The following is a 22,236-nucleotide window of genomic DNA, read 5'->3' as shown; positions in this document are numbered from 1 at the left end:
TGGATTCATCCATTTCACCAGTGCAACCAGTTGCCTGCTCGGCCTGCAGGGTTAGGTTGAGGCTTTATGAATGGTGTTGGAAATGCATTGTGTGGCGGGAGGTTCCTGTGCCATGGTTCTCATCACAATCAGAGAGGAGGAGAACTGGGCAGTTAAGTTAAATGTGTTGGTAATGGAGTGGAAACCTGCAGATTGTTGGCTCTCTGTGGTTCAAGCATCTTTGAGACAAAAAAGAACAAAAACAAATTTAAAGGACAAAAAATAAAACCTCATGAATGAAATGTTTCCGGTGCTTTTGTGCAATAGAGAGTCGCTTTGACCGTCACCACCGAAGCTCCTGCTGCAACTCTGATCAGCAGGTGACACCATGTCTCAGTGGCATAAATAAAAATAGAAATATATAACAAGAAGAATCCTGAGTCTCTCCCTCGGCCCCCTGCGCAGTTGGTTTTGCATTGACACGCCGCTGCGGAGCTTTGCAACGTCAAATTTGCAAGAGCTCGTTTGAATTCTCACCGAGTTGAGGCCTCACGTTGTGTGGGGACCGCGGAGTCAACTCGTGGTCGGTGAAGCGAGTCGGAGTCTGCAGTCTTTCTCCCTCCCTCTATCTCTCCCTCTGTCCCTCCCTCCCTCCTCCTCCTCCTCCTCCTCCCAGCTCCCGTCAGTCAGGAGTCTTTTATCGCAGCTTCCCTCTCATCCCCTCCGCGCTCTGCTCTTCGGTGTTCAAACTTTCCCTGAAGGAGACGGATCTTTCAACAACATACGTAAATAAATTAACCAGCTGTTCTTCATTTGCTCGGGACTTGGAGGAGGGTTCATTGTCTGTGTCATTTATATCTCCTGTGTTGGTGCAGGACGCGTCTCTGGTGCGCCCCGGACCAGAATGGACCGCAGAACGTGTCCGGTGCGTCCGCCTTGGAGCTCTGCTGCTGCGCCCGGGACAAACTGATAGATATCCTGAGCGGAAGCGGACTGAACGCACACCTGCGCTACACCCCGTTGGCTCCGTTCAAGCATAAAGATAAAAAAAAACAGAAGCGGAGAGTCATTCCTCAGCCGAAGAGAGGACATGGACATACTGTAGCCAGCGCTGGAAGACGACGAGGAGGATGTAGAGGGACATGACAAGCTGCAGGAGGACGCAGGTGGAACAGTCGGATGTCTTCACGGGTGAGTGAACATGTTTTGTCCGCGTTCAGCTGAGAAACGTGAAACTGTCCGTGCGCCCTTGTATCTTTGACACGGACGGTTCCGCGCGGCCGGAGGTCAGCGCCGTTCTTGGGAGCTCTGTGCGGAGAAATGTGAGGTGGAAGTTGGTCTCTGTTATAGATACAGTAAATGTAGAAATGAAATGTGGAACACGTGTGGATCAGATTGAACTTTGAGTCCGTTAGAGAGTCGGGTACATTTGGAATAAGGAGCAGGACCGGCACTGAGGTGTGCGATATCGTCAAGAAGACAGATGAGTGAGGAAACATGCACAATGTGTGTAACTGTGTGAACTTGTCTGAATCGTGACATTTACAGGTGGATGAAGCAGCTGAGTTGTTGTGGAGATTGAACCAGCTGCGTTTTTACGCATCGCACCGTCTATTGCGCCTCAAAAACGCCCACACCAAGTCATTCAGGCCACTTCAGAGTTTTAAAATGTTCTTTTTTTTTGATGAAAATGATGCCCATGTGTTGAAAAGCATCGTGAAGGGAAATCACTCCACAATCAGGAGCGATTTTTAATCAAAGCAATTAAATCATTGTCTCATCATCCAGATGTGCGGCTTTGGTTTGAGAATTAAAAGCCAGATTAAAGACCACGCGACTTGTTGACACGCTGAATGTTGTTGGGAGGGTGTGTTCAGGTCTGTGACTGCGTGCTGCTGGGCTTCATTCAGAGAGGGTGTGGCTGCTCGCGTGTCCATCCCTTGCTCTGCTCTGCTGAAGGCTTTCTGCGTCTCGATTGTGTGTGTGGGGGTGGGGGGGGGGATTCAACAGCAAATACCTGCACCAAACTGGGAATTCAATCATCTAGCCGAGCGCCTGTGTGTGTGTGTGTGTGTGTGTGTGTGTGTGTGTGTGTGTGTGCGCGCGTGCGTGCGCCTGTGTGTGTGTGCTCGTGTCTAGTCAATGAACATCCCACTAATCCACCTGTCTCCAGGGAGGATTAGAGCTCTTGGGACATTTTTGGACCTGATTTTTTTTTTTTTTTCCCCCTCCTTTCTCCTCCGCCTTGCAACAAAGTAATCTGCCAGACACAAACGTTGATTCCTTGAGTTAAAACCCCAGAGATGGAGCCACAAGTGCCAATCCATGCGCAGCATTCAGGTGGAGGCGTTTATCCAAATCGCCTGGCTGCGCCTTGAAATATTTTTAGCAGCCAAGCCCGGTTGGCCCCACTGAGGGGGATGTCAAAGTATGTGTCAAGCTTGGAGGCATTGAGGCAGAACAATTAGTGTGAAACCAGGAAATACAAAACCCAGTAGAAAGTGATATATTTGACTTTACTCAGGGCAGATTCTAGATGTTGTGCTATTATAGAGAAAACAAGTGCTGAAGCCTCATTTGGATGCGTGATGATACTCAGACTGTGCCATTTATCATTACCTGCTTTCCCCTCACTCACTCTCTCTTTGTCTTTGCTCTTCCTTTCTCCATCTCTGTGCGCTTCATCGGCATGAAAATGGAAAGAGATATTGAGAGAGGGATGGAGCTCTGCCTGTATCCTCCACTTCTTTGCTTCATTGTGCTGCTGTCGTGCTGCTGTCACACGGCCGTCACGCCGCTGAGGCTGAAGGTTTGTTTCCAGCTCGTCATCAAAGACCCATTCTGCTGAGAAACATGCTCTGATGCTCAGTGATTGAAATTGTCGCCATGACACTGACGGAGGTGGTGATGGGGGGGTGGGGGGGTGGGCGGGGGGTTCTGCTTAGCATATTTCATTCATCACACTTTTTCTGTTACGACCACGCGCACAGGCGTGGAAATGTGAATTAATTGTATCCGCCTGTTTCTCATGCTCATGCAGCCAGAGCGCTCGCGTGGAGAGACGTGACCACCGAATAGATAATGGCTGGAGATGCAGGTTGATTTATAACGGCAGTTTTGTTTTCCAGAGCAAATGGAAAGGTCTCAGGGCCTGAGGGACTTTAAACAAACGCCAGCCTCAGACAGGACACTCGCAGACACGCAGATGGTCAGACATGTACACATGAACACGCTCCCACGTCTCATACACAGTCACATACTCCGCCTCACCTCAGGATGCCCCCTTTTGAAAATGCCACATCCTTCAGTCCCACCTCTTATTTGATTTGCAGAATTAAACAGAGTGGATCAGCAGAGAAGGCTTTATATATATATATCGCCATTAACTGTGTTTTCTTTTCCCCTTCAATGAAAAAAACAATCTATAAAAGAAAAGACTGGCTCTGAGCAGCAGCACAGGGAAGAACAATAACTGCAGAGCATGAGATCAGAGCGCCAGAAACCAGGAGGAAAATGGATTTCAAAAGGGGGACCCAGTATTACAGGGAATGAAATGGGATGTGATTGTGTGCTTGCATTCAGTAATCTTTTTTTTTTTGTGTGTGTGTCTGCGTAAGAATATGCATTTCTGTCTGCAGGCGGTGTGTGTACTCTTGGACTTGTATCTTTGTGAGGACCAGCTCGACTTTCAGACCCTGTGAGGACATTTTTCTTTAAAGAGCGGTCTGAGATTCAAGGGCAAGGTGGCTAGTGAAGGTGACGGCATGTACTTCAAAGTGCTTGTTGGATCATTGACAACTGTTCTGAAACCCCTCCGTGCATATACCTCTCTAACGCTGGATGGTCTTCGTCCCACAGTTGTTATAAGGTTCAGAAACCACTTGATGCAGAGCGAGTCCAGGCGCACAGCGATGTAGAAATACTGTTTGACCTTCTCTCTCAAGCTCTTTCTTCATTCCTCACACAGCTACTCTCTTTGCTTTTTGTGTGTATAGCCATGAACACATTCAAGTGACCTAAAGTCAGCACTTATACTGTTCACCATGTTGAGTCCTCTTTGGGATCGCAGGGGTCTTTTTCTTTGTCGCTATTTAGAAGAGCGGTTAAAACAACACACCTTACACACATACAGGAGGACTGGACCTTGTTGTCCTTGGACAGATGATTGATTGATCTACATTGGGCTTGGGTGGGTCACCAGAAGAACTCGCCAGGTTGAGCCTCGTTTTAGTGAGATAAAGAACATGTTGACTGTGAATGAGTACTGAAACCCTTTCTCCAGATGGAAGAGTAAGACGTGACGAGCATCACCTGCTTTTCTTTTCATCCCTGTCAAAAATCTCTTCAGTCTGAATAAATCTTGCCAACATGATTCTTTGATTGCGTGAGAGCATTCTTGTGTCGCTCCCGTATGAATCAGATTCATTCAGCATTCGCTCTTCACTCCCCCCCACCCCCCCAGTAATGCATCCTAGAGGCATGAGTGTGTGTGTGTGTGTGTGTGTGCTTAACTACGATCATCGCAGCGCTTGGTTCAGTCATTCAGCAGAAGAGGATTTTATTTGGCTGAACTGCCTCAGTCTCTCTTGGTCGAGACTCACAAGATTAAAGTGAAAATCAGTCGTGTGAAGCAACAACAATAACTGCTGCCTCCACAGACCACCCACCCACCCACCCACCCCCCTCCCCGCCCCCGCCCCCGCCCCTCTCTGTAGACCTGCAAGCCTGTCAGGGGCAACAACTCACTGATCGCGGATCGCAGCTTTAACCTGCAGTGGTGAGGTCGGTGGGAGACAACTCTCATCAGTTGTGAGTCTGCTGCTGCTACAACACAATCTGCCTCCAAATGGACAGCAGCGATAAATACAGAGGCTTCTTGGGTCTGATTACATCTTTCCTGTAATGGTTTTGTGTGTGTGTGTGTGTGTGTGTGTGTGTGTGTGTGTGCAAATTGGGCTTTCCCAGCTGAGACTGACTCAAAAAGTCCAACTGGGATCTTAAATGAAGAAAGCCAAAGCAGGTTCCATCATTAAAGTTCCTCAGCATGAATCAAAGTAACTTATTATGTTCCCCCGGGTGTTTCTGAGGTAATGTGGTAACAGAAAACTTCCCCTCTGATATTTAGAAGATCTTGATTTATTCAAAACATCTTTAGGGAGTCAGCAGAAGAAACTGTATTGCATGAACCAAAAAAAAAAAAAAGGCAGAATTGCTGTGAGAGTTGTGTTTCAAACAGAGATATCAACCTCTTGAAAAGTGAGGCCCCTACTTTTACTAAATGCTGACTTTTAATTAAATTCAAGAGCGAAACTATCCAGTCGCTCTTAGCTGTGCATAAAAGCAGCACTTTATGAGCTGTAGTCGTCTGTGGTCTTTAAATATTGATCAGCGAGCATTAGGGAATGATGTTCTTTTTTACCCTTTTTGCGGAAATGGAAACTGCAGAGCTTTGTAATGAAATGCATTACTTGTCAAGTGAGGATGGGCTGACTGAACTAAAAAAGCAGGAGTGCTAAACTGGCCATCCTGCTGTATGGAGCTATTAAACTTCAAGTTGGTGGAAGGTTTCCAGGATCCAGATGGGGATTTAGGACTGGGACGGGCTTCATCTGGTTTAATGTCTAGGATGGTTCGGGATGGGCGGAATAAATGGATGGTAAATGGAAATATAGAAAAGTAGTATAATAATTAAAGGTCCCATATTGTATAAAGAGAGATTTCGCTGCCTTTTCTGATTATAAAGCAGGTCTAGGTTCAATATTGATACTGTCAAAGAGTCAAAGCCTCAGTCCACAGAAAAATGCTCACAGCCTGTATTCAGAAACTGAGCCTTAAAACCACCCGTCAGGACTTCCTGTAACATTGTGATGTCACAACAAAGCACACAGCAAAAGCCCCGCCCTGCCCAAAACAGAGGCTCAGAGCCCCCTCTCTTCTGATTGGCTGGTGCTGAGATTAAATTATCCCGCACTATTCGGAAGAACGTCTTCTGTGACCACGAAGACATTAACGTCCACGTGCATGTTCACAAAGCCCGGAGTAAAAGCTCAGTCATCATAGAGAAATGAAAAGGGAAACCTCTTGTACTAATATACAAGTGGGAGGAAGTATCGTGTTTATTTTCTGGGCTGTTGGAGGGATTCTCCGAAGAATGCGATAATGTCTTACTCTCTGATCTTATCATTGATTTTCTTCTCTGTCTTACAGCCAACCTGGCACCTTTTTGTGTCCTGGAAGGGGTTTTCCACTTTTGTGATCTTTCCCAAGACCATTTTTATTCTGTTAAATGTTTTATTAGGAGTTTTTCTGGCTCGCTTGGGGGGGCTGTCATTCTTTTTTCTCTCTGTCTCTCCAAAGACTTGACAGATTCCTAATCCCTTTATAATGGGATGATAGAAGCCCAATTTTCTTGTTTTTGACCGCATACTAATGATTTAGATTAGTTTATATTGCAAAAACAGCAAAAGTTTCTCCACCAAAATATCACCAAACAATTTTCTGAAGCTTTTTGTAGATGGAAAAAGTGAAATTTCTCAGGCAGTAGAGCATAAACGAAGCAAGCAGGCGTCAAAACCCGACTAAAGTAATTGAATCATTCTCTTGCCTTGATCCTCCTGCTTCAAACATTTCTTTTATCCCAAATCACCCCTGTCCTACTAAGTATTATCAGACTTGTTCACACTTTTTGCGTCACCACAGTTCACTTTTAATAATTCTGAGTAGTTGTAGCTGAATATTTGCAAACGCTACAAATAAAAGGCTTTTCTCAGAGCTGCAGAGACCTTTAGCTGCAGGAATGCAGAGCCAGGCACAATACAGTTGCTTTTATCGCAGAGACCTTGAATGGCTTCACAGATTTCAGATCTAAAAAAAAAAAAATAAAGAAAAGTTTATCTGAGTGAGAGAACAGTAAATATGCAGCGGTTTGATTAGAGAGTTTGAAACAACAGAGTGGAGAGAAGGAAAAAAAAAAGAAAGGAGAGATTGAAGGTAAACAGAAAATGAAGAGAATAAGGGTTAGGGTTTTTTATTGAGAATATGGAGAGAAAAACAAAAGAATGAGCAGTTGGTGTGTGTGTGTGTGTGTGTGTGTGTGTGTGTGTGTGTGTGTGTGTGTGTGTTGACCTTTGTGGTGTAGATCAGATGATGTACAGCTGTCTCTCAATCTGAAAATGAATAGTACAAGGTCAACAGGGGCAGTTATAATCTAACATAACCACAGTTTATATAATCTCTACGTATAGATGTTAATACCCCAGCCCTCCTTTCATTGGTTAATATTCAGTCCAGCAGCATGAAACAGCCAATAGGGAACAAGTGGAGAGATTATGTATGGATGTGTTATCAATTTGCTGAATTAAAAGCCACTAGATGATCCTTTATCATACACATGCATATATAAAGAAGCACGTCCATCCTCAGCATTAACAACTTCTATATAACACGTATTTATTATTTATAGTGTTAAAAATAGATGGAATAAATTAAAGATAAAGACAGACGGGTCACTTACTGTAAAGCAGGATTCCTGGAAAAAAAAAAAAGCTGTGTTATGACAGAAACTCCCAAAATGATGGGGGGGAAAATAAAGATTTGGAGCCTTTTCAGGAAATTTCCCATGTTCTGCTTTCTGATCGTCTAAGCGTAGGGTTTTACTTGGATTGCGGTGGATCAAGGCAGCTCATTTATTTTCCTATCACTTTCAAGTCCAAGTTACGGCTTCAGCTGGCCAATAAAATCAACCGAACAGTCAGATAAGATGTTGAACTGGAAAACCAGCCCTCCCCACTCCAAAAAAAAAAAAAGAAGAAGAAGAAGAAGAAAAGCAGCATTTGGACACATGTTGAGATGCATTTGGTCCCAAAAAATTGCATTCTGGGCCATGAAGCAGTCATAGAAATGAAAACAGGCCATGAAGAAGGGATTAGCTTGCTCAGTACCACCATTGTTGAAAATTCAGACATCAGCTTTCAGATGAAATGCTCTTAAATACACTATTGAAAAGCTGTAATAAAGCTGTAAAGCTGCACATGCTTTTCATGGCGACAGACACGGCCGGAGTCATTACGTTATCGGGTTGTCCGTGTGTCGGTACCTCAGTAACACTTTGAGGGAGTTTCTTTAAATTTGGCACAAAGGTTCAGCTGGACTCAGAGATGACATGATTAGATTTTGTCGGGAAAAGGTCAAAGTTCAAGGTCATAATGGCTTTGTGAACACGATATCTCAGTAATGCCTTGAGGGAAATTGTTTATACAACAGCATTCAGACACAAGGCGATTCAAAGAGCTTTACAGAGGCATGGAAATACATTGAATAGAACTTTATGATGACATTAAAATAACATTTAATAAACAATAAAAACTCATTTGAATAAATAAAAATATTTAAACGCAAACGTTCACTTGGACTCGAGGATGAACTGATTCGATTTTGGTGGGAAAAAGGTCAAAGGTTGAGGTTTTCAACCGTAACTCACAAATTCATAAACTAATTATGACACAATTTAACTCAAATGTCTTAAGGATAAAATTAAGTCTTAACATTTTCCATCCATAAGGTCAAAGGTCATCTTCAGTGTGACATCATAATGTTCTGCAAAAACACTTGTGGCCATTATTCGGTGCTGTAACTCGTGGTTGTGGTTGGTATCAATTCTTATTAATCAGCTTCATCATTTATACTTCTGGAGAAATATGAATCAAGGCTGAACTTAAAATACAAACAGGACTTGAAGCTTTAGCCTCACTGTTCTGAGTCGGTGTTAAACTCAATTACCCAGAATGACTGAGCAAACACGATCAGCTCATTTGAATTCCAGAGGTAGCCTGAGCTCTGCAGCTCAGGTATAACAGATCAGTGAATACAACATAAAGGTGGACAGAGTCAAAGGTGACGGTCCTCCCTGTCTACTGGACATTACAGTCACATATGACTACACTGTTTTCCTATTGGCTCTGAGGTGGCAGCAGAGTCTCTGGCTGGATTATGATCAGAGACAATGTTTGTTTTTGAATGAATGAGACGCCACTTTTATTAAAGAGTTATTCCTGACTTATAGTCTGTTATATAGGTTTTTGTGCATGTAAATAGTCTCCAGAGTCACAAGGATCAAAGGGAGGAACTCTGTCAGGGGAAAAACACAATTTTCTCCTGTGTATGAAACGCCTCGTTGGGGGTCCAGACGTTACTTCCTGGTCCTATTGACGTCAACACTTCTCTTGGTGCTGCCCAGCTGCAAGCTTGAAGGAGAAAACTAAAGTCTTTTCAGAACATTAAAGCATGTAAATGTTTTTTGGTCGACACCAAGAATGAAATGATTAACACCTAAAATGGCCATAATCGGTCCTCTTTAAACGGCGTCAGAGTCACAGGGAGGATGGCGAGCGCACAAAGCGCACATTTGACTAAAAGGAAAGATAGTAGTTTTGGTTAAATGTAAATGAACATGTGTGTTTGATGCTACCGTGAACTTTATCTGTATGAAACCAGATCATAATCTCTCCCTGAGTCGAAACATAATCAGGAGTCACTATAAGTGTATATTGTACTGCAGGATCTACAGAAATGTATTCCAGCTTTACAGGAACAATATACTTCAATATACTGAACACTTACTGGCACAAAAGATCAATATATTCCATTTTTAATGTCTTATTTGTTCCCAAAGTGTCTTATTGCAATAACATTTTCAATGATGCAGTTTTTCTGTTTTTAATTTGCAAACCAGAGAAATGTTTTCTAATGTCATGAGAATAGCTAACACGACTGTTTACGTCAGTTTTCTTCACTGTTCCATTGTTATAAAAATAAAAATAAATGAATAAGCCATCCGACATCCCCGGCAGGATGTTTTCTAATATGAAATCTGAGGTGATATTCTCCCATCACATCGCGTTGCTGCAGCTCCCTGGAGCGTCCTTTGAAATCATATGTAAGTGCGAGGTAAGGTGTGAATTACATCCCGCAGGGCTCCTTGTAGATTTCCCTCGCCGTGCGCTCTGCCTATCAGCATCTTTTCTCATTCATATGCACCTCTCTGACTGCACTTATTTTACAATTTCCTTCTTGTTTGATCTCCTTTTTCAGTCCTCCGCTGTGGGACTGTCCCCGGAGACAGACACAGAGGGAAGGGAGAGAGTGAAGAAGACAGACAGAGCAGGGGGATGAGAGAGCGTGTGGATTAAAGAGGGACAGGTGAGAGAGTGAGATAGACATGAGAAGGAGGTGAGAAGTGGGGGGGTGGGTGGTGCCATATGCATGCCTCATGTTCATGTCAGGTGAAAGTCAAGGAGGCCGGGAAATCAGATGACAGCATGGCCACTCATGACCAAGTGTGTGTGTGTGTGTGTGTGTGTGTGTGTGTGTGTGTGTGTGTTTAGATTAGAGCTTCAGCTATAAATAGCTAAAACACAAGTGGGGCATAGCGAGGATTGGGAGTGTCGCTGATGATTATTTAGCATGTGTGCAAACTTTGTGTCACACCCCAAAGTCACACAAAGAGATGCGCAACACATTCCCCAACATCCTTGTGTAACGGTGGATTCCAAATCGAATTCTTTTCCAGGTCATCAAAACACACACACACACACACACACACACACACACACACACACACAGCTGAAACAAGCAAATCACTCAGATGGGCTGAGGTGTAAACAGAGGAACTACAGTCCTGTATGTAAAAAGTTCACAAACTAGAACTTATAAATCCACCAGTAACACGGTGTTCGCTGTGTGTTTGAAGAGAATGGGCACTAACAGAGGGAGTTTATTGAAAGTCTTTTTGTGTAAACGCAAGAAACACATTTGAATAGTAACAACTAATCAAATCTTAAAGGACCACTGGGAAGGATTTAGTAGCATCTAGCAACCGAATACACATGTAGGAGAAACTACGGTGGCCTTCAGGTAACGTAAGAACGACCCGCTGCAGTTTATTTATTTATTTAGTATAATAACAAAACTGTGAAAAGATCGTCCACAACCTCCGATATCAGAAGACAAGTCCTTTTTTTTTTAAACTTTAAACTAGAAAAACTACAATTGGATGAAGTGAATTTGGAGGAGCCACTAAAATCTCGCCTTCGCTGCCCCTTTTTAGCTGAAGGAAATAATTGGAAATCCTGCATTACTGCTGTCAGGACAGTTTGTGTCACCAGGTATGAAAATGAATGTCTGAGAACAGGCTTCATGCAAATCAGGTGTGTCAGACTCAGGCAGAGCAGCAGACACGTAGCAGGTCGTTATCTGATGTGTACTGTACGAGACCTGTGATGCAGAAAGCCACGACGGGCCGGCGGCGTCTGCGTCTGCAGGCTGTGTAATACCCAGGCGGGTCCGTGTTTATCTGTACAGAACGGTGATCGCGACAAGCAGCATCCGCAAACAACCGCTCTGCATCCTCATTCCCCTCAGACCCTCATTCATCTCTGCTTTGAGGTTTCGCCCCTTTGAGCGCAGCTGTAAAATCACACGGTGTGTGTGTGTGTCATTACATCACACCTGTCTGTATTTACACACAGACACACGCACACACACACAAACGCACACCTGAAGTTACAAGAATGTCATTTTACAAGGCAGCCATGACAGAGGAGTCCATGCACCTGTGCACACACACACACACCTTTTTGCGCCTTGCCAAGCTTCGCACGTCAGTGTGTGTGTACATGCGTGCGTGCCATGCTTAAGCGACGTCAAGGCTTCCCACAATCCCCTGATGTCATTTGTCATCACTTGACAAAATGACATCAGGGAGGAGTTTGAAATATAGATGAGCGGGCAAACACACAGGCTGTCAGCTCATTGCATAAATTCAATCAAACTTTAATGTTATTACCTTGTAACCTTCACAGGCCAGTGTTTCTTCTTCTCTGCTGTATATATGTCTCTTGCTCTAACTTCCTCCCTCCATAATTCCTCAGTCCGCTCTCCTGTAATCCCTTCCTCATTTCCATCCTTTATTGGTTTCCTCCCATTCCCCACGCGTTCATTCATCTCCTCTTTTTCTCTCTTTTTCACCATCCTTGTGCACGCCTGCCTCATCTCTTTTCCCTCCTTGTTGTCTTCTTCTTCCCTCTTTCTCTCATCTACCCTTCCATTTCTTCCACTCCCACTCATCTCGCGTCTTTCCTCTTCATTTATCTCCCACGATCCTTCTGTGCATCCTCCCGCCTCCTTCCTTTTCTCGTATTCTTCCATGTTTCTCTTCCGTCTTCGATTCCAACTTTCTACTCATTCATTTATCTCTTTACCTTCCTTTTATTCCCTCCTTTCATATTTGTATCTATCAGCTTCTTCTGTTCTGTAGTATCTCCTTCCGTGCCTTTGCTTCTCTCCCTTCTTGTGCACACCTGCCTCATTTCTTTCTTTCCTTCCCTCCTTGTTTTCCTTGCTTTCAATTTTCTTCCTCTCTCTCCTCCTGAGTTCCTGTCTTTCCATCTGTGTCCTCTTTTGTGGCTGTTTTATTCTCTGTACCGAGTTCTCCTCCCGCCTCGACTGCCCTGCCCTTCTTTCCTTCCATCCTCCGCCTCCTCCCGTTTTCTTTCTTTCTGCTTTTCTTCTCTCTCTTCACTTTCTTTCCAACTGCTTTCTTCGCTCTTTCCTCCCTTTAATGAAAAGGATACTTCTGCTGTGCTTCAGCTTCCCTTTTCCTTTCATCCTCCACTCATTCATTCATCTTTCTCTTCCTGCATTTAATCTCGCCTTATTTATTTGTTTACTCAGTCTTCACTCTTTTTCTTTCCCCCTTTATTCATTCATCTCTTTCCTTTCTTTATTCTTTGCTTTCATCTTCTCCGTGCCCAGTTTTCTTTCTCATCCTTTCCATCCTTCATCCACCGCCTCTGGCTTTTTTCCTTTACTTCTTCTCTTGCTCTGTATTCCACTCACCTCTCCTCTCTCTCCTGAACTCTCAAGGAACAGTCCACACACACACACACACACACACACACACACACACACACACACACACACACACACACACACACACACACACACACTCACTCAGACACACACTCTCACTCACACACACTCTCACTCTCACTCACACTCACTCTCACTCTGCCATCGTCTGTGTGTGGTCTTCTTTTTGAAGGTGATGTGCTTTGGTTGATTCGTCTGTTCCACTGCTGTTTGACGGTTTGACGCACACGTCCACACTTTTACTCCTGTATGTTTCGCTGCCAGGTGCAGTTCACCTGCTAAAATACTCTCTCGCTTGTCACTTTTATTATCTGCAAAACTCTCCCAACCTGTTTCTTTCTGACACACACACACACGCTCATTAAGCGTGTTCATGGCTCGAGGTGCAGAGAGTGGCATTAAGCCTTGCAGGGTTAGAAAGGTTCAATTCCCAGGGAAAGTGCCAACCAGACGGCGTGTAACATTCCCTCCGGCAACATCAAACCGTGATATAAAAACTCCATTAAGCCATCTTAGATGAGTCCATTAATCACGGGTACTTAACCTTTGATGATGTCACTCACACACACGTTCTCATTTACGGATTTATTGGCGGAGGCAACAGTGTAATTAGGGGTTTACGTTGATTTCCTCGTCACAGCCAAGAAGCCGTGTGCCTGTCTACAATGAAGAAAGGAGGTGTTAGAGAACAGGAATTAAGTTATCATGTGCTGCTGAGAGGTTAAAGAGTCCAGGTGCATTGTGGGTCATTGCTCTAAAACTCTGGGGCTCTAAATACAATTTCATTTTCTAGGTGTGTGATGTGGATTTCAGCCAGAGAAGCGGATCTTTCGCTCTACGCTAAAAGAACTCGTGCTGTGGTCTGTGGTGAGCTTTTCCTCACACATCCCCGTCTGACTCCGCCCAGATAATAAAATGACACTTCTGCCTGAGTCCTCGGCCCGAGTCCGGCCCTTATACATCCACATCTGGGCAGATTCCAGCTGTTATCCTCCGTTATTGGCCAGAAAAACGTGTCTGTGTGCGCGCCAGAATTGGTCCAGATGTGAAAGTAGCATCTGGCAATCATAAATTGAAGTCTGTGTCTTCTCCAAAAACCTGTTGATGTTGATCTCAGGATTTTAAATCGCTCAATAAAAGCTGATATTAGTTCCAACACATCATCATCTACACATTAAAAGCAAGATGTGGCTGCGCTCTAGAGTGGATTTCCCCTTTAATCCACTGTTGTTACTTTGATAAGGGCATTTGTGTCCAAGCAACCGTGCCTGGAAAAGTTTTAAGAAAGGCTAAAAAGCCCCAGATTAGCACGTAGCATCACATTTGTTTCAGCTAGAATGCTGGATGAAGTGGTTTTACTTACAGCATCCGATGCTATCTACACTCTGTCTTGTCTTAAACATCGAAGAAACACCTTGAAATCCTATGAATTTATTTATTTATTTTCCCAGAAATGGCCGAGTGGGCGTAGCAAAGCAGAGCCGGCTAATATTCCCATCAGTCAAATCCCCTCTACATCTGGCCTCCAGCCAGACCGAAGCAAACGCTCAGACAGACTCTGGAAGAGCTTAGGAAGATTTCGACTCCCGCTTCAGATCTTTGGCGATCTGCTGCACAAGTTTAAGTCTTTCGGTTTGTGACGCATGAAGACAAAAAGGGGCATCCTCTCGCAGCTGCCTGACCTGGGCAAAGATTTGTATTTGTCTTTTGATGCAATTTCACTTGATTAATTATCGGTAGAAGTCTGGGATTGTTGATCAGCCGCCGATAAGAGATTGCGTATTGATTATGTTTGTTGTTTTGTTCTGTACATCTTTTAGTTCGATCCTGTCCTTGGGTGTGTGCAGGTTTATTAGATGAAGTAACTAATTATTTTAATGCTCATTAAACAAATCTCATTGTAATGAATGTGCTAAAGTGCTTTTCAGCTTCTCCTCTCTCTTGTTAGAAAAGACTGAAATGAAGAAACAAATTGCACAGAAAAAGAAGTATTTCGCCATTTGTTTCCCAACCGTGAATCGAAGTGTCACGTTATTTAGTATTTTGGAATTACCGACAGACACAAGGGCAATCAATGAAAGAGAGGGAAAACAACAGATGGAGAATGAAAAGCAAATGAGTTGTGAGAGAAATGCCGAGGAAAATAAATCACACAGATAACAGGAAAATAAAAAGAGAATTGAGATGGACAGATGAAACTGAACGTCAGCCAAGGTCTTCTCAGAGTAACAGCGAGTCAGTCAGACTCTCACGACCAGCCCGCTCTAACAAACAGACTTTTATTAAGAAAAGAATAAACGGAAGCAGCGGCGGAATTAATTATGTACTTTACGGAAATTAATTTGATTTCTTCATGTTCATTTTTATAATTCATTATTTGTGCGCCACATTTCAGAGACATATTTGAATTATCTCAGTAATTCCCTTCAAACAACAAACATTCACTTTGACTCAAGGAAGAACTAATCAGAATTTGGTGGCTTAAAGGTTAAAGGTCAAGGTCACGCTGACCTAACGTCTCATGTCTCATTCTTGTGAACGTGATATATCAGGAAAGCCTGGAGGGAATCTCATCACGTCTGGAACACAGCGTCCACTTGGACTTGAACTGATGGAGGCAGAAAACCGTGTTTAATAAAAACACGCAGGGCGGAGGAGTAACTCGCCATCGTCTGTTCTGGCAGGATTGTGATGTGTTTTTCTTTTAGTGGACTTTGACTTTGACCATAAGCAGTGCTCTCAGTTCATCGTGGCAGCCAGTGCACAGTGACGGCTCGTCTGTGTGCTCAACCGTCGCAGCTCCTGATGGGAATTTACTTGCTAAGATGAAACGGCCCCGGGGTGTTTAGCAGCGGCAATAGTAAAGCTTTTGTCAGTTCAATAGTGATGATATTGTTGTGTGATAGAAGGTAGAAGAATAAAGATTTATTGATTTGAAATTGGCACATTACGGCCTTTCTTTTTTCTCTGCTTCCTCTGTCATCGATTCTTCCCCTAAACATCTCTCCTCAGCTTCATCCAACTCCTCGCCTTCGACTCGAGCTCCCTCGTCCCTCTCTGCACTTATTATACCTTATTCGCCTAATGTTACGTTTCCCTGTATCCCCACGATACTTATTTTCTGTCAAACCCTTACTTGTCCTGTCCTTGCCGGTCTATAAATCCTAAGGGAGGGAATAAGAGACCAGGTGTCAAAAGCCAGCTGGCTGAATCAGTTTTTTCATTCCCGTCACTGTGGGATTGTCTACTTCAGCTCGCCCGCAGGCACAGACGGCTCAGGAGGAGGAGGAAATAAGAAATGGCTCTACTCTTTGTCCGATTCTTACTCGCACTCATCTTTCTTCTAACAAAATTATCTGTCTGACCGGGTCAGCTACTATAAGTTTGTTGCACGTGTTGCCGTATGATGCTGGATAACGACACCAGCAGAGTCAGACCCTAATTATTGGCTGATTTCAAGGGGACTGCACCCAGTATCAGCTTCATCAAAGCCTGCAGGGAGTTTTTATGGGATGTCATTTAGTTTTGAAGTCGATGAAAATAATTCAAGTGTTGAAAAAGGAAATGTTTTGGGTCCAGGCAGCGCTGATTGCAGCTCTTAGCTGTTTCCTTTCAAAGTGAATTGTGTGGCTCAGGTGAGTTGAGTCAGTTGAGCTACACTGCAGCGGGAGATGACGGATTAACTGAAGAACCCACTGGTGCTCAGTGCACAGAGGAGGCCATATGTCTCCTTCAAAACTACCTGTGGGCTTAATTACACCTCGACAGACAGATGGATCCCTTCTGCCTCCAGAGAAGTATGGCTGTGTCTCCACCTTGTTGAATGGTTTCCCACCAAAACAACCAGGTATCTCATTTACCTTGAAACAACCTACAAAGCTGACCAGTGCAGACACTAAAACCAAAGATGTTTCCTCTGTAAAATCTGAATCTTATGTCATCAGATAGGAGAGGTTCATCCGTTCATTCACAGTCAGCGAAACTGCATTCGACTGAATCATTTTATATATATTTACATTGTTTATTCAAACAACCGTGCGGCTGGTGATGCATCTGTCTTCCTGTCTGGAAACCTTTTTTTCCTGTGACATTATTTAAAAAATCTGCTTCAACAGAGCGTTTCCAGAATTTAGGTACACACACACACACACACACACAAACACAATGGAGCACCCCCCTGGCCATGACAGACTAATGTCAAACCACACACACACACACACACGCGCTCACATGCACAAACACATTGAAGGACTTAGCCTGTCAGATTCACCCTGTCAAACAGGAACATGGGGTTCAACTGGGGTTTTGGTGTGTGTGTGTGTGTGTGTGTGTGTGTGTGTGTGTGTGTGTGTGTGTGTGTGTGTGTGTGTGTGTGTATATGTGTGTATATATATATGTGTGTGTGTGTTTGTGTCAGCAGGCTGGCTGTGTGAACAGATGCCTGCTGTCTGCCCCCTACTGCCCCTTTTGAAGGTGCCACTGGTGCATACATGTATACACACACACACACACACACACACACACACACACACACACACACACATGCAAGAACACAGGGCAAACATTTGTACACACACTCCAATTCACAGAGAGAAAACAGACAAGCTGGACTGACTTCCAGTTGATGTGCCTACATTTCCCAGCAGGTCTCTGTTTTTCCAGCTTTATTACTCACACTGATTATTACACACATTGATATTACAGCTCGATCCATGTAGAGGTGTAATTAAATGAGCCTTAATACTAAATCAAGACAGTCGTTGCGCACACTAAGAAGTTAGTTACTCCATTTATTCAACTACTAGTTTCCAAACACATGCTGTGTGAAGAATTAGTTAAAATAAAGGAGGATGTGAAACTATTTACAGTGAGCCACAGGTTTCTCCCCCCGTGTTCCCCACATGCCTGAAATTACTGAAGGTAGAGTTTAATCACAATTAGCCTGCTAATTTCATCATGGAATATCAATTATAAGTTTTCGTCTTCTATGAAAATGTCTGGCAATCATCCTAATTTGGCAATCATCACTTTGAGGAGTGAGGAATTAAAGCAGCAGTTGAGAGAAGCTCCGGAGAGGCCAAATCATCTGAGGCCGGGTCGGGTACATGAGAGAAATGCCAAGAAAAACCTTGTGGAAACTCATGACTGCGCGCCAAACAGAAAATAACGATGAGCAGTTTTTAATCACTTATGTTCACACACAGCAGGATGTGGTTTGGTAAAACAGAAAAACAAGTGGTGTAGCGAAGCAGCGAGATACCCACACCTTTCCTCCTGTGCTATGATTGATTGTGTGTTTTTCCATCTGTCTAGGTGAGAAACACTTACTCCCATTTGCTCCGCTCTGCCGTTGATAAGGACGGTCGAATCCACTCTCTCGCTCTAATCTGAGAGATTGAGGAACGTGTTTGCTCTGCTCTCTCACTCGAGGAAACCGAAACGCACACAATATGTCGCTGCATACCTGGTCACAGGAGAATCGAGTGCGCCGCGTGACCTCCGTCGTGCAACCAACACAGTCTTTCTTTCTCCCCGTCTCACACACACACACACACACACACACACACACACACACACACACATACAGAGGTTTTCATCCGATGCCAGTGGCGAGGACACACGTATCATAATTGTTAAGCTGTCCCTTATTTCTTCACATGGAAGATGGCAACCTTTGTTTATTCCGCTGCTGAAAATAGTTCCAAACAAATGCAACGTTTCCTCATGTTCGAGTCACGATTCCTAAAAACTGCAGTGCCCAGCTGTTTTAGGAATTTACTGAGCATTTAAAAGAGGTATTTTTTAACCTTTTATTTTATTTTAACCTTATTAAGTTTTACATCTGCAGTATAGGGTCTATGGGTTAGGGGGCTGAGTGCAACTTCAAATATCTGCTGAAGCGACATGAGTGAAGGGCAGCGTTCGTCATAATCACTTAAACTGCGTCTCACCTTCCTCTCCTCTCGCCCGCTCCCCTTTGATCTCCGGTGGGTTCAGGTACTTGCTGCAGCAGGGGAGCGCTCTGATACCGTCACAAATCGAGGCAGTAAAAAGACGATAAAAGTGAACATGTGCGGCAATAAACGACTTCACATCACATGCTTTGGACGGGTCAGCCTCACTTCAAAGACGTCCTCTGTATTTCATTCCACGATTCCACTTTCATCAAAGAGGTCTCTCATCGCTGCTCCTCTTTTTGTTTTCAACCCATACACTCATGCCTTGTATCTCTGTCTAACCTCAGTGTTTCTCTCCAACTTTCATTTTGGTACAAGGGCATTTTAGACAGTGTTCCACCTGTGTTGTTTGTATCAGTGTTAAAAGAAAATAGAAACTGAATTTGACATGTTGGTGCCCATACCCTCGTTTGTTTCACTTTTGCACTCTGGCTTGTTTTGGAGGATTAGCTCTGTTATCTGTTTGTGTTTGTCCCAGCGTTCCTCCATCACCCGCCTTCACGCTGTCGAGGCCAATAACTTTATTAGAATTTGATCTTCAACACAAACACATTTATTTTCTCCCCTGGATGAGACGTGGGGCGACAGACGAATACATGATGGAGAGGTCAGTGATTTGTGTGAAGGGCACTCACTCCTGAGCGCTGCAGAGGACAAAAACGGCAGTTCATTTAAAAAAGGGACTTTAAATTGAAGGTAATCAAATCACCACGGAGAGTACATTGGTGAGATTAAGTTTTGTGCCATATAGCAGCATCTGAAATGGATTGATTTACCGGCAGTTTGGCTGCATATATGTCATCTTGTTTTGCTTTGAAAACTCATCCAAAACCGACTCCCAGGCTTCTTTCATAGCTAGCGGCCGCAGCTACTTATCATTCTGTGTGATATTATCACCTCTGCAGCGGTTCTGGAGATTGAAGTCATTCATAATATTCTCTTTACAGTTGTTTCTTATTCTTCCAGCGTTGTCATTTCACTGGGACTTTCACCAACACAGCAGTTTTCCTTTGCGGTGCTGGACATCGTTGGCTAGCTATGTGGTTAGCTTGTGTCCACACGAATCGAAAACTGGATTCAACGAAATGCTCAGTTTGTAATTGTAGCCATACCAGTGAATGAAAGTTTTAACGCTTGTCTTCACACTCCTCTGAGATACAGTTTACGTTTCTGCTTTGTTTATAGGCTAATAATAAAGAGAAGCAGGATTGCGTTGTTAGCATTAGCGGTGGTGCTATCGTGGCTGAAGTGATAAAGAAAATTGCGCTGACGGAAACTTGAAGGAGTAGTTTGTCATTTTGGGAAAAAGATGTGTTCACTTCCTTGCAGACAGTTAAATAAGAGGATTTATACCATCCTTGTATCTGTTTGCTTAGCCTAGCATAAAGTACAGATTAAACAAGCTAGTTAATTAGCTGTTAGGAGTGCTGTGCTGACATTTAAAGGACGTATATGCGAGTGGTATTTGATCCTCTCATCTAGCTCTTGCCAAGAAAAGTGAGTTGTTGGTTTAACTAGAATAAAATGTTTAGTTAAAGATAAATTAGCAGCTCTGATTTAGTCAGGAAACGCTCTTCATTTGCTGAGCGGACCACACAGGAGCATCATCGCTCCACACACATACAGCTCTCGCATCCAGTTAACGCTTGTCGGCCTGGTGTCTTGATGTTGCACTTTGCCATCATGGTCTCTGGCTTCCTGCCTAGATCTGCTTTTATGTTGCACAGTGGGGATGTACATATGATCAAAGTCTGCGCTAGTGTGGCAACAAGCTACACAAGCAGATCTATGTTAATCTGCCCAAACCAAACCTAATAAGCATTTTATTCAAAACTATGAAGTCTCCTGTTTGAACCAGTGTTGGTGGGAATACACAGAGCTGAACAAATATCAAACCGAGGCTTTGAACGGAAAGAAAATAGAAATATGAAAATAAAGTTAACAAAGCAAGTGATACCCTTTAGTGGAGAATAAGAGAGAGTGGCAGAAGGACTGGATAGAACAAAGGCAGGGAATAGAAATGAGACATTAAAGACTAGACATAGAGAGGGAGAAGTAAAGGCGCGAGAGGCAAAGAAAAGGGAGGGAGTTAAATGACTGATGCAAAGCAATGGCCAGAGGATGACAGGAAGAGAGATGGATGCAGGAACTAATTATGTAATGTAAAGAAGCAGAATGTCCATAGTGTCCTTTTTGATTTGCATTGAACACATCATCAGTTTCACCCTGTACATTTATTGGTCTAGGCTAAGTGACTCCAATTCTGCTTGTGATTAAAAAGCCAAACTTTGTTGTGACAGAGAGAGATGGAGTGAGGGAACTCGACAGCATAAACCTTTATGAATGAAGTGAGTAACGACGGCAGGGCTGAGGAACGAGCGACCGGGGAGGGTCACGGCAAATGAAGAATGAGCGTAGGGAGGGAATTACAATGAAGCTATGATTCAGAGAGGAGTGAATGAATAAGGGAGCGAATGAGCGACTCAAGTGGTGAAAGTATGGACGGGTCGAGGAGATAAATTGAGTGATGACGAGGAGGGGAGGCAAGGCGATGATGGATGGGGGAGAGGCGCTGCCACGACGAGGAGAAGGAGACTGATGGAGAGACGAAAGTGTTGAGGGTGAAGAAATATAAAGTGGAGCTGCGGTCCTGAAACACCTTTCGGTTTTATGAGAATCAGTAGGCCTCAAAGGTGGGCTACCTCTGCAGCCGCCATCTTTGACGAACAAAGCTTCAGACATTTCAGGCTGCCCTTTAAAGCCTACGCGTGGTGAGTATTCACCACTCAAAATCTAGGTTTTTGGTGAAGTCCTCCGTTTAATACTGAAAAACCCCAACAAAATATGAACTAAAGGAACCTCACGCTTGAAAAAACAAACCTTCCGTCATCGCACAGATTCACATTCAGCTGCTTTTTGCCCCGTAAAATAAACAGTAAACCCACCACGAGCGTTGTTCCCCCACAGCCCCCCACATGCCTGAGTCTCTGCACATTTACTGACTGACCCTTCTTGTTCTCCGGCTTTTCGGCTTGACCTTACACAGTATTAAAAACAAAAAAATAACCCAACAGTTCAGCAGTGCCTCTGTGCCCTTTGACGCCTTTATACCTCTCTTAAGATTAACATGTTCCAGAGCTCTGTACACAAGTCTAAGAAAAGATGTTCTGCTTTTCACAGGAAGCGACGCTCACCCCCAGCAGAGATGTCACAGAGGCGCACTGCGTTGGACTTAAAGCAAATGAAAATCAGCAGCTCAGACACTTTCTTGCTCCAGTGTTTTGTTTTTTTTTAATTTGCTCTCGCTCGTTGGCACAATCTCAAACAAAAAAGTGCAGGATAAGCGCAGGAAGGAGTATTTGTTTTATACAGT

At 43.8% G+C, this 22,236-nt stretch overlaps 1 protein-coding gene across 4 annotated transcripts in view; it reads left to right on the top strand.

Annotated features, from left to right (window-relative positions):
- Positions 1-421: 421 nt before the first annotated feature.
- Positions 422-22,236, top strand: part of htr2cl1 (5-hydroxytryptamine (serotonin) receptor 2C, G protein-coupled-like 1) — a 111,309-nt gene continuing 89,494 nt past the window's right edge. For 3 of the 4 annotated variants that reach the window (XM_056369461.1, XM_056369460.1, XM_056369458.1), the window contains exon 1: positions 422-1,170. The gene's annotated coding sequence lies outside the window, so the exon portion shown is untranslated. The remainder of the gene's footprint in view (positions 1,171-22,236) is intronic. The other variant, XM_056369459.1, reaches the window with a different exon arrangement.

The sequence above is a fragment of the Seriola aureovittata genome, chromosome 23 (assembly GCF_021018895.1).
Source record: "Seriola aureovittata isolate HTS-2021-v1 ecotype China chromosome 23, ASM2101889v1, whole genome shotgun sequence".
Lineage (NCBI taxonomy): Eukaryota > Metazoa > Chordata > Actinopteri > Carangiformes > Carangidae > Seriola > Seriola aureovittata.
Note: the sequence above shows the minus strand (reverse complement) of the source record. Positions and strands in the feature narration are given on the sequence as shown.